General features: G+C 48.3%; 2 pseudogenes across 1 annotated transcript in view; both read right to left on the bottom strand.

Moving 5' to 3' along the window:
* The window catches only part of LOC143382663 (E3 ubiquitin-protein ligase RNF213-like), an 86,874-nt pseudogene extending 80,639 nt beyond the window's left edge, over nucleotides 1–6,235 (bottom strand). The window contains exon 1 of the transcript XR_013154547.1: nucleotides 6,107–6,235. The product of XR_013154547.1 is annotated as an E3 ubiquitin-protein ligase RNF213-like (transcript). The remainder of the gene's footprint in view (nucleotides 1–6,106) is intronic.
* A 909-nt stretch (nucleotides 6,236–7,144) lies between these two features.
* LOC143382662 (C2 domain-containing protein 2-like) overlaps nucleotides 7,145–12,183 on the bottom strand; it is a 30,281-nt pseudogene continuing 25,242 nt past the window's right edge.

Raw genomic sequence — 12,183 nt, 5'->3', positions numbered from 1 at the left:
TTTTTCTAATTTGCAAGATAAGAACTCAGAAGAAAATTGGCCAGGCATGGGACTAGTCTCATCACAAAACACCAGTTTCACTGGGACCACCAATAAAACTAAGGGGCCAGATAGGTGCATAATCCCTCTCCTCTCTGAAAGGACCCAGAGTCTCCCTATGAGAAATAGAAAGGCTGATGGTGTATTTCCAAATGTAGCCTTAATTGGATCCCATGGGCCCAGTTCTCCTGGTAAACATCCAACAGTAATTAATTTGGAGACAGTGTTGTCTCCTTTGTTTGATTTAACTTTACTTTCATCTCACTTTCATTTATACTATAGTTCTTTTGCATGACTTTGGTGTCTGACTTTAAACTTTCTTTTGTCAGAACACAGAACTGAGGTTTTGAGTTTCAGCTCCCTGCTTTCCTGTGATTGATATTTCTAACATCCCTTGAGACTGTCCTCCTTTCCCTGTTCCTGTCCGTTCTAATAAATGCATGCCTGTAACTCTGAGCACTGTGCCTTAAGTATTTCTGACTTGATCCCAAGAACCTTTCACACTGCCTCAGTTTCCAGGGAGGCCCCAGCCCTCTTTGTTTCCTTTCATCCCTAACATGAAGTGCTGGTCCCCTGCTGATGGACACAGGGGTTATTTCCAGTTTTTTATTGGTTTGTTTGAGGTACTGGGGATGGAACAAGGATCTCACATGTTAGGCAAGCACTCCACCACTGAGCATCCCAGTCCTTTTTGAGACAAGGATTCACTAAGCTGCCCAGGCTGTCCTTGAGCTTGTGATCCTCCCACCTCAGCTTCCCAGAGTGGTTGGGATTACAGGTGTGGTCCCTGTGCCCGGGACTAGTTATATTCTTTTAGTATTGGTTGCCAGCCTTAACTGAATTGCATGGCTAGCTAGTGGGTCACTGTCCTCCCTCACAGGGGTCTTATGGTTTTTCATTCATTTCTTAAATATGGACTGCTGACACATCAAAGAAAATCAAAAAGCTCCAATCAGCTTTTCAAGAATTCTGGAAATTTTGTTTTTAAACTTTTTTTGTTGGTGTACATTAATTATACAGGATGGTGAGTTTCAATAGTGGTGTATTTGTACATATAGGGAAACACAATTTGGCCAACCTCATCTCCATATCTTCCCACTCCTTCCCATGCTCCCTCCTCCTGATTCCTCCTCTACCCTAAAGGTTTTCCTTCTACTCTCCCTCTTAAAATCCTTTGCCTGCTCACATCTAGAGTCCTTATGGGCCACATAAGGGAACACTGAAATTTCAGAAGAATTCTGGAAATTAACCAGAGGTGACAGCAATGGGAGAATTTATTTAAGAAAATTCTGAGGCAATATAGAGACCATCTATCAAAAGAGAAGTCAGGTGCAGTGGTGTATACCTGTAATCCCAGCAGCTGGGGAGGCTGAGGCAGGAGGATCGAAAGTTCAAAGCCAGCCTCAGTGACTTCTGTAGCATTTTGATTTGGTTCACCTTCTAGTTCTGTGGCAGCCTTGAAAAACAACAGGAGGGGGCCACTCTCTGCAGAGTCCCTGGAAGGCTTCCCTCCTTTGCAATGCCAGCTTTCTTTGACCTATGTGTCATTCCTGGAAAAACAGGACAGTTAAGCACCATGTCCCTTAAGTCCTCCTCTCTGTTCAAAGGAACCTAGTCATGTCAAGGCACTGGGCCAGAATGTCCAGAGTACATATTATCCCATAGTACATATTATCCCATGGGCACTGGCGTTCTCTCACACTTTCTGGGAATCAGGGCAAGTCAGTTATCTGTAGAAAGCTACTTTCTTGCATGCTCACCAAGTTCCATGAGTTCTGATCACACAGTGGGAAGAAGCCAGAAAAGCTGATCTGCTGGTAATGCACACAACCCCTCCCTGGGGAAACTGGTGCCCACCAGAGCAACCTGGAGAGGGAAAGTGCTATGGGGATGGAACACTATTCCCTGGAGAAGCACCCTGGGACCTTCTGTTGCACTTCTCAGGAAACCTGTCTCACAGCCCAGTTTTGGGTGTCTGCACTAAGCTTTTGGTCACCTGTCACACTGCCCTGGCCCAGCTGGGCTGTGGAGGGCAAAATCTGATTTGGGATTTGGTTTACTCAATATTCGAAAGCATTTCCCCTTCTGGGTCATTTGTTAAAAACATTGAAAAGCACTGATTTACCCTCATGGCTGTCTGAGGGTAGAAAGAGGGTGAAGGCTACGGTGCAGCTCAGCCATAGCACCTGGGCTGTGCATTTGCTAGAACTGTGGTTACCTGGGGGAGCCTGGAATCTGAGGTATAGTAGCGACAAGTCTCTATTTTGGGTTGATGAAAAAAAATCAGAACTAAACAGAGGGGTCTGCTGGGCAACATTATGAGTTGAAGGTCCCCAGAGAGTTACGTAAAAGGGTTAATTTTAAGCCATACACAATGGTATGCCCTGGTAATCCCAGTTACTAAGGAGGTTAGATAAGCTCAGTGGTAGAGCACTTGCCTGGCACACACAAGGCCTTGGTTCAATCCCCAGCACCACAGAAAAGGGGGAGGGCAATACTATAAAATTTCACTTCATTCAAAATTCCCCAGGGGTGACTGGTCCAAACTTAGCCAGACTCTATCTCAAAATTTCAAAAAATCAACACAAAGGGCTAGGGTGTGGCTCAGCACCCCTGGGTTCAATCCCTGGTACAACCAACCCCCACCCTCCAAAAAAACAAAACAAAATGATGAATTTTAGGGCAAACAATTCAATCCATAATCCATGTACCTATTCAACAGAGAGCTCACTGAGGATATTATAATACAGTTACAGATATTAAAAACCATTTATTCTGACACTATTCATTATAACAATAATTCACAGCAAATGATACATGAAAATGCAGGTCACAGAGCACCATGAATGGAGCACGTAGAGCCAGGAGTGTGTCCACACTCTGACAGATATGTGTATTCCAGGGAGCAGGAAGTTCTGGGGTGGTCACCAGAGTGGAGGGGGACTAGGGGAGTGGTTTCCTGCATTTTTTTTACAATAGGTGTTTATGATTTTTACAAAAACACCAAAGCTACTACTTCAATTAAAAAAAACAAACAGAATTCTTTTGAAACAGACTTGAAGTTATTTGGCTCACCTTGGTGTCCTCCCCAGCCACACATGGATGCCACATCAAAATCTGACATCTCTGAGACTCCTCCCTGCTGGAGCTCAGTGTAGATCTGGGCAGGTGCTGGGTACAGCACACCTTGCCCAACTAGCTGCGAAACCCTGTTCCTTTCTCTGTCACTTGGTCTGTCAATCTGATAGGCTCTTGCCAAGCCCCTCTCCCCAAATGTCCATGCCCAGGGGACAAGCAGAAGGTTTTTCCAGTTGTTCCAAAGAACACTAGAGTCCTACCTGGGCTCGCATGGGCTCCTTTTTCTTCTGGGGTCACCTTGCAGCCCTTTCTCTGCTCCATTGGGCCAGTATGTCTATCAGGTGGCATCTGGTATCAAATCACAGTGACAGGGACCTTCTGGGAGAATCTTCAACACCAGACACCCACTGAGGGTCTGATCAAGCCCTTCGCAGGGATCTCTTTTGTTCTGGGACGGGGTCTTTACAGCTGTTGTAGGGCTGGGTACCTGGGTCTTGCTGCAGTTATTTCTCTGCCAAAGATACAAATTTTTCAAGCTCTAAAAAAGCAGAAGTAAGGGTGGTTCAGTTTGTGCAATGGAATCAAAGGCTATTGCCTACTCCCCAACTCTGTGTCAGAGGCTGACCCCAAAGGGCTACAAAGTGTGATAGGAAAGAGGATCAGCAGGACAGCTAAGTCAAATGCTGCACCCACCTGCCTCCTCCAGGATGGAGAAGTACTAGAACCCCTTTAGGTCAGCAGTTAGTAGAACACAGAGCATTGGCACCTGGGGACAGACGTTCTCCAGTCCAGGAAACAGGCCCTCCTGCTTGACACACAGGGTGGGCAGCCTGGCTGCACAAGCCCGTATCTGGAGAGGATCATTTCACCTCCACACATGTAGGACAAAGGAAGGCAGCCTGTCCGGGGTGGGGGGGTGGGGGTGTGTGGCTGCTGCCAGGGGAGGGATCTCTACATGAACAGTCTCCAAAGACCACCAGGAGGAGTGCTCTGCAAACATAACCCATAGTGTCTAGTGCCATGAAGGGGTTGGCCACCTGGGTCAGCATCCCTGACTCTGGAGGGCTCTGCCTGAGTCTCTGAGCAGGTCATCCTCCTGTGTGATCCATCTCCCTGCTGGGTGCTGCTGGCTTCTTGAATCTGTGCCAGGTTCCCTTACCCCTGGGCCTCTGTATTTGAGCTGCTTCCAGTAACAAGCCAGAGGAATCTCAAAGAAGACACAGGAGCCCAGGAAGTCAGACACAAAACCAATGTTTCTTTTTCTTTTATGCAGTCTGGAACCTCAGGCATTGAGCTTGCTAGTCAAGTGCTCTACTCCTGAGCCATGTCCCTAGTCCTTTTTCAGTTTCCTTTGAGACAGAATCTCTCTAAGTTGCTGAGGCTAGCCTTGACCTTGCAATCCTCCTGTCTCAGCCTCCTGAGTTGCTGGGATTATAGGTGTGTGCCACCATGCTGGCTAGAACCATGATTCTAGGGGTAAGGGCCTGAGGAGACTTTACAGAATGTTTGAAATGTTAGCTTGACTGGTGGATGCACAGGGGGGACATTTAAGCTATTTATTTGTATTTAATTGTTACCTCAAACACACACAAATATTTAAAACATCTGCAGAGAAAGAGGGCCCAGAGTTCCACCCAAATCCCTCTGGCCTTCCCCTTTCACAGAGTTTCTTGCTCTCCAGATCCTGTCCTGCTCTGTCTTGATCCCTAAGGGTACGAACATGCTGGACTGTCCAGCTCACTGGAGAATGTCCCCTATACCCACCTGCCTTCTCCAGGATGGAGAAGTACTGGAACCCCTTTAGGTCAGCAGCCAGTAGAGCGTGGAGCACCGGCACCTGTAGACAGATGTGCTCCAGTCCAGGGCACAGGTCCTCCTGCCCGCCATGCACAGTAGGTGGCCTAACTGGATAAGCCTGAATGTCTGGAGAGGACCATTTCACCTCCACACAGGCAGGTGGAAGGAGGGTACCCTGCCCAGGGGGGCTGCTGCCAGGGGAGGGATCTGAACATGAAGAGTCTCCAAAGACCAGGAGGAATGCTCCACCCAGAACGTGACAGCCACAAGCACAGCTCTGGAGCCAGATGTCCCCAGCACTGAGTACAGCCTGGCTGCAGATCAGTACTGACAGCACGGGGAGTGGCCCCTAGAGGACAGGTAGAAGATGAAGGTCAGGAAGTTGGGAGCCCTGGTCAAAGGCAGGGGGTCAGGTTATGCCTACCTATTGGCCACGAAGACCAGGGCAGCACCCTTCCTGTGAAAGTCCTCCAGGAGGTCGCCGAGCCCCAGCACATGGTGTAGTCGATGCTGCAGATGTGTGCACTCCAGGACAGCTCAGCACCATGGGGATCCTGGGAGGCAGACCACTCTGTCACACCCAGTGAGGATGTCAGGGTGGCAGGACTCACTTGTCCCTGACGGGCAGAGAGAGCCATGCTTGGGACACTGTGGTCCATGTTGAAGAACAGTCAGGGTGGTATGGGGCTCATTACCCACTGGGGACCTTCTGTGTGTCAGCCTCATTAATGTGCAAGCAGGTGAGCGTCTCCCTGATGGCTGGGGCTTGGCCTCCGGTCCTGAAAGCCAGGGTGGGGGAATAGAGAGCCGTGGAACAGAGGGAAGTGGGAGCTCACAGTGACCTCAGCCCAGCCACATACCTTCCCAGGCCTGTTCAACATTGCCTCCCCAGGGCTTCGATGGCAGGGAAGTGCAGGCCACTGGCCAGATGTAGAACAAGAATGGGGCCCTCTGACACCTGGGAAGGTAGAGGGAAGGGATTGAGTCCTGGAGGCAGGTTGGACCCAGCCTCTGCCAAGCCTGGCCTGTCCCAAGCTGGAAGCCCAAGTCAAGTCCAGTGCGCTGAAGGAACAGCAGGGGTGCTGGCAGGAGGCCAGGCACTGTGGAGACTGCTGTGGTGTACAACAAGAGGATGTAACTACAGGTGCCCCATGAACTCAGACATCAGGACAGCCTGGCCAAGGAGTCCCACCATTGAGTGCCCATCCTTGACCCGCACCTGGCTCTTGTGCCTGACTACAGAGTGCAGGAGGATGAGTGAGGACACCAGAGTTCCAGCCAGGACGCTGTACTGGACCTCCCAGAAGCACAGCAGCAACATGATGCAGAATGGTATCAGGTCCAACCCTGGGAGAGAAGTCTGCTGAGAGTCGCCTCTGCTCCCAGGCTCTGTGCTACCACCTGAGCCTGATGCACCCTACATTCAGCAGGACAGCCTTCTGATCCTCACATGTGGGACAATGGTGGTCATGGACACAAAGCAGCCAGAGGCCTCCATTCTGGAGCCTCAGAGGCAGCAGCCACAGGCCACTGCTGGTACACAGGTGTTAGACAGAGGAAGACCTCTTTGTGCCTGAGGTTCAGGCAGGACCCTCCTGGGCCTTCCCTCAAGTGACCTTGGAGGGAGGGAAGCAGCAGGGCTGTCAAGGGGACATTCAAGGGACCCAGGAGATGGGTATGTGGGGACCACAAACCCCCAGACTTGCAGGTCTCCTTCTCTGAGGAAGTGTCCTGAGGGCAAACTGCAGTCCCAGAGTCCCCCCAACATATGTGACTCAGAAATGTTTCACAAGCCTCAGTTTCCCTCAGGAGAGCCTTATATTGCACACAGAATGTCAACACGTTCCAAGGCTACTCTAAAGATAAAATGTGCAGGGAAGCCCTGGGACACAATAAAATAGCCACCACTTTCATTTGGTGACTCCCTGGGGCCACGGGAAGAAAGCCTCATAATCTGCATAAGTTCTTACACTTCTTCAGGAAGCAAAACAGAACAGATCTGTGGGGATGAGTGGTTAAGGGTGCCCTCAGGCTTTGCAAACACAGTGCTACAGTGTTCTCAGCTTTTGGATCAGCACATATTTTTTTCTTTTCAGCACTGGGAATTGCAACCCAGGGTCTCACACAGCCTAGGCAAGGGCTCTCCCACTGAGCCACACCCCAGCCCTTTCTACTTTGAGAGAGGATCCTGCTAAATTTGCCCAGCTGCTCTCCTACTTGCCAGAGCCTTTCAAGTGGCTAGGATGACAGATGTGGCCATCGCCATCTGGCCCATATATATATTCTTAACATGCCAGAGTGTCCCGAAGATCTTGGTATCAAATAGGGGGGCCACAGCCATGGTGATGACAGCAGCCAGCAGAGCCTTGGGGATGTGGTAGAAAAGCAAGGTCATGTAGTCCAGTGACAAAAGCACCAGCACACCTGGGGTGGGGAGTGGGCATCACTCAGGGGCCAGGGTCCTGGCTAGAAGGCCACGCAGCCTCCCCCAAGAGGGTGGGGAACAAGCTTTGACACCCTGCACCAGCACAACCACAGAGACAGAGAGAGCCATGCACAGCAGCAGACTCTGTGGCCTGCTAAGCAGGACACCCCTTCAACTGTGGGCTGCCTCCCTCCTTCCCATGCCTTCAGGGACACAGGGAAATATGGGGGGTGTGCACTCCAGTCACCAGCCCCCCTGCTGGGGTGCACACCCCAACTGGACATTCATGGCTGTCTTGCAAGTGAACAGATAGACATGTTGATCCCTGGAAGCCCTGAAGGGGAAGGGGAGGCCTCCATCTGCAGGCAGAGACTGATCTTCCCAGGGTGCCTAGGCTGGGGGAGGATGTGAGGGAGAGCTGTGCTCAAACCACCTGGCTTCCATTACCAAGAACACACCAGAAAGCCTGAGTGCTCTTGAGGCACCCTGTTTTGTCTTCTGCCCCACTCAGGTGCTGGCTAGGTACCACTTCCCTCCACTTGCCACTCTCAAGGACAGCCTGAGGGGTCTAGGCTTGGCCCCAAGGCCAACTCATCAGGGCAGAGCCTCAGTCCTCCTACCTCCACTTTGGGGAATTAACTTAGGCATCACCATGCTTGGAGAACCTGCATGTGCTGGGAACTTTCCAGCACTAAGCACAGCGCAGGAAGCTCAGATGCCATCCTAAGGGGCAGGCATGAGCCCCACCTCCACCACACTGCAGACTTAGTCACAACTGACCAGGGGTAGTCAGGAGGCCAAGTAGACTGTGACAGGGAGAATGAGAAAGGAGTCCAATGTGGGCAAAGCACCCAGGTGGGGAAAGGGGTTCTTCGGCTGGTCCCTCCCGGAGGAACAGAGAAGGAAGGATATGGTCACTTACTGTCCAAAGCTGCTGATGATTGAATAGAAGGAGACGAGGGAGTCCAAAACACTGGTGAAGCCTGGGGAAAAAGAAGGTTTGCGGAAGGTGGAGATAGAAGACAAGAACAAGGCCATGGATATACAAGGAGTGACCTGGGCGTGAATCCGACCTCCTGCCTTGGGAAGGAAAATGCAAGCCATAGTCTTCCTCTAGTTTGCCCAGGGTGATTCCAGCTTTTTACAGGGGAAGGAACTAGGGATGGAATTCAGGGCTTCGTGCATGCCAGGTGAGCACCTCACCACTGAGCCAGCCCCTGCCCCAGTTATAGCTTACAAAGTAATTCTCGCCCCAGCTTGCCATGGGGTCCAATCATCTCCAGCAGGGGTGTGCCCAAAGGATGTAGTGCCTGTAGGATACAGCTGCCACCATCCACAGGGCTCCACTAAGGTCCTCTCAACCCCTCCCCTGCTCTGCTGCTATGGCCCACCAAAGTGAGGGACAATGTTGGGCCATAGCAATCTCCCCCAGGTGGCACTGACTCACCACGGGGGACACAGTCCAGGCCCACAGCCTCACTGGGGCCAAGAACCAAGCAATCATCAGACCACGCTAACCCCAAGCTGCTCCACCAGCATTACCCTTCCCAGGGCCTTCACAACCACCACAGTCTCCCCTGGGTGCAGGTTCAAGGCCTACTCTCAGATCAGGTCTGGCCACTTAGCAAAGGCCCTCCAGGTTACAAGGCCCAGTGCACATCCTTGAGAGTGAGAGGCCTGGATGTATGAGGCCTTGGCAGAAGCCTTGCCCTGACCACCTTCACTCCTGGTTTCTGGTCTAGAATAGAACTCTGCTGTCACCGACGGGACAGTCCCTCCCAGCTCTGGCTTCCTGTGGAACCTGTGACAGCTTCTCTCTGTGTACCACCTGAGAACTGTTGGCTTATTTCAGATGAGGAAGCACACATCCCCCCTCAACAACCTGAGCTTTGTGATCTCCACTTGTCAGTGCTGTCTGGGCTGCTGCCAGAAACTCTTGTCCCATTGGGAAAGTTCTGGGCTACCAGTTCTTTGCTGCTGCTGCTGCTGCTGCTGCTGGGGATTGAATGTGCTGTTTATGAGTGATGGGTGTGAGCAGAGTAGAAACCACTTGGGAGGTCTGCTGGCTGGTGCCTGGGTGGGGGGCCTGTGGGTTTCCTCTGCGTCAGTCCAATACCTTCATTGGACTGAAAATCCAAACTTCCAGAGTGAAACTTGAGATTTAAAGTGGTACTCATGAGTCTGTTCATGAAGTCATTAGATGTCCATTTCATAGTTCTTAGAGCTGGTAAGTATCTTTTTCAAAACTCCACCAAAACCTTCTCAGTAGTGACCAAATTTCAGGAGGAATACCCAAACAAATATCCACGATGGGTCTTCCTCATTCAGAAAAAAAAAAAAAAAAACAGCAAGAAGCAGCAAGTACCATGTACTGAAGAAGACCTAGAGCCCCAGTTTGAATGATCACACTGCTTTTGCTGGAACCCAAGTTGCTTTAGTAAGTACAGCAGGGAGATATTAGCACAGTGTTTCAAAATTGAATTCACATTTGAATCCTGAACTGTTGGGAATGAAGACATGGCCTACAGTTACTCCCACCTCTGCCAGAGCCTTCCTACAGCCTCTAGAGCACAACACACTGATAAAATTATTTTTTTTTCCTGTTCCCCTTTTATGCTTTCTATGAGACAGCACTCACTGTTAGTTTTTATTTTATGTACATTTTACAATAAAACCCCAATTATGATATGCTTTCAAAGAGCTCAAGAAAAAATATTTAATATTAATTTGATAGTATTTAAGATGGTTGCATTCAGTGAGTTTCAGAAGTTAATTCCTTTCTTTTATAAAAACAGTAATTGTCATTTTCTCTGAACTCCCTTTTCTGCCCCACCCCTAGACTTTTTATGATGCTTTTTTCCTATTCCATATAAGCACTAGCTGCCTACACTTCAGATGGTATTTTATAAAGTAAAATCAGAATCAAGAAATTTTAAAGCAAAACCTTTCCCATAGAAAGTTTACCAACTTTCAGAGTCACAAGTAATGTCAATATGAGTGTGTAATTAATTGGACCCGAGGACCACTCATTCTCCATGGGGTCAGAATGAGCTTCCACAAACAAAAGCAGTTTCTAAGAAAGGAAGCCCAACATGTAAGCTCTTTTCTAGCCTCTCCTACATTAACTCAATAAAGGCCCATTTCCCAAAGCAAATCATATGGCCAAGCCTGAAGTCACTGCCACAAGGAACCACACAGGGTGTGGGCATTTACTGGGAGATGTGATTCACTGGGGGGTCATCAGTGTAGCTGTCTACTACAATTCCCTCATATGGGCCAGATATGCCTAAGATGGTCAGGGCCATAGTGGAAGATGGAATAAACAATGCACGAATCAGGTTAGGGATATCCTCTTTTGAGTTCTCCATCATGTAAGGATCTTAGAAATCAACACTCTGTCCTCATAACATACTAAAAAAAAAAAGGTAAACAAATTGAAAAATCAACAAGTCTTCTCATTCTCTCTCCCTCTCCCTCCCTCCCTCCCTCCCCCCCCTCCTCCCTCCCTCCCTTTTATTTATTTATTTGGACCAGAGATTGAACCCGGGGTGCATAACCACTCAGCTACATCCTAATCCTCCTTTTATGTTTATTTTGACACAGGGTCTCTCTAAATTGCTTAGGGCCCTGCTATGTTGCTGAGGCTGGCTTTGAACTTGCAATCCTTCTGCCCTCCTGACTCAGCCTCTGGAGCCTCTGGGATTACAGGTATGTACCAACACACCTGGTTCTCTATACTTCTTGCCTGCCATGAGCTGAACAGCTTTCCTCTGCCATGCTCTTGCACCATGATGTTCTACCTCACCCTGGGCCCAGTGAAGGAGATGGCAGAACCCAAAATAAACTTTTCTTCCTCTAAGTTTTTCTTGTCAGGTTCAGAGAAAAACTGATTAATATAGGGACTATATTTAATATTGTGTATTTCAAAATTGCTAAAAAGTAGAGTTTAAAATTTCTTAGAAAAAGGTAATAAGTATGTGAAGCAATAGGTAGGAAATATTAATTGACCTGACATACTATATCATAACATTACATTTGGCCCATTGTGCCCTATAAGTATGTGTGATTACTTGTCAATTAAAATCAGTATAATCAATGAGCCTCTAGACAATATATTCAAGAAAAAAAAGATATAAATGAGGAAGATCAAAAACTAAAAGGGTGGCATCAATACAGATTCCACAGACATTAAAAAAGTAGTAAAAGAATACCACAAACAACTCAATGTTCTTAAATTCAAGATACTACATGAAATGTACTGATTTCTTGCAGGACAAATATGTTAGATTTAACACAAAAAGAAATGATCAATCTGAATAGAACTGTAGCTTATCAAAGACACAGAACCAATAAAGCCATCCCACCAGATCAAGATAGGTTCCTGGTGAATCCTAATGAATATTTAAGAAATAAATTATATCAATTCTCTAAAATCTCTCCCAGAAGATAAAAGCAAAGGAGCTACTTTCTAACTCATTGTATCAGACTAGCACTAATGTAATAACAAAATCAGACAAAGATTACAAGAAATCTAAAGAATCTGTCATGAAAGAAGATAAGAAAACATGCATGAAGTATTAGCAAATATTATCTGGAAACAGATTCACATCAGTATAGCCAACCTGTGTACAGTAAAGGGGCAGAGGCAACACAACAGCATAGAGCAGAGATCCTTCCATCTGCATGACCTGGACATTTCCATCAGCACTGCTACCGCTACATGTAAAAGGAGAGACTTAGAAAGAAAAGAGGGAGAAGGGGGAAGAAAAACTCCTTGTGAGATAAGGACTAGAAACTTACCAAATATGTGATAAAACACAGACCTCTGGATTCAATGTTTCCTC

The sequence above is a fragment of the Callospermophilus lateralis genome, chromosome 17 (assembly GCF_048772815.1).
Source record: "Callospermophilus lateralis isolate mCalLat2 chromosome 17, mCalLat2.hap1, whole genome shotgun sequence".
NCBI classification, from domain to species: Eukaryota; Metazoa; Chordata; class Mammalia; order Rodentia; family Sciuridae; genus Callospermophilus; species Callospermophilus lateralis.
The sequence above is the reverse complement of the archived record's forward strand: the minus strand, read 5'-3'. Positions and strand labels throughout refer to the sequence as shown.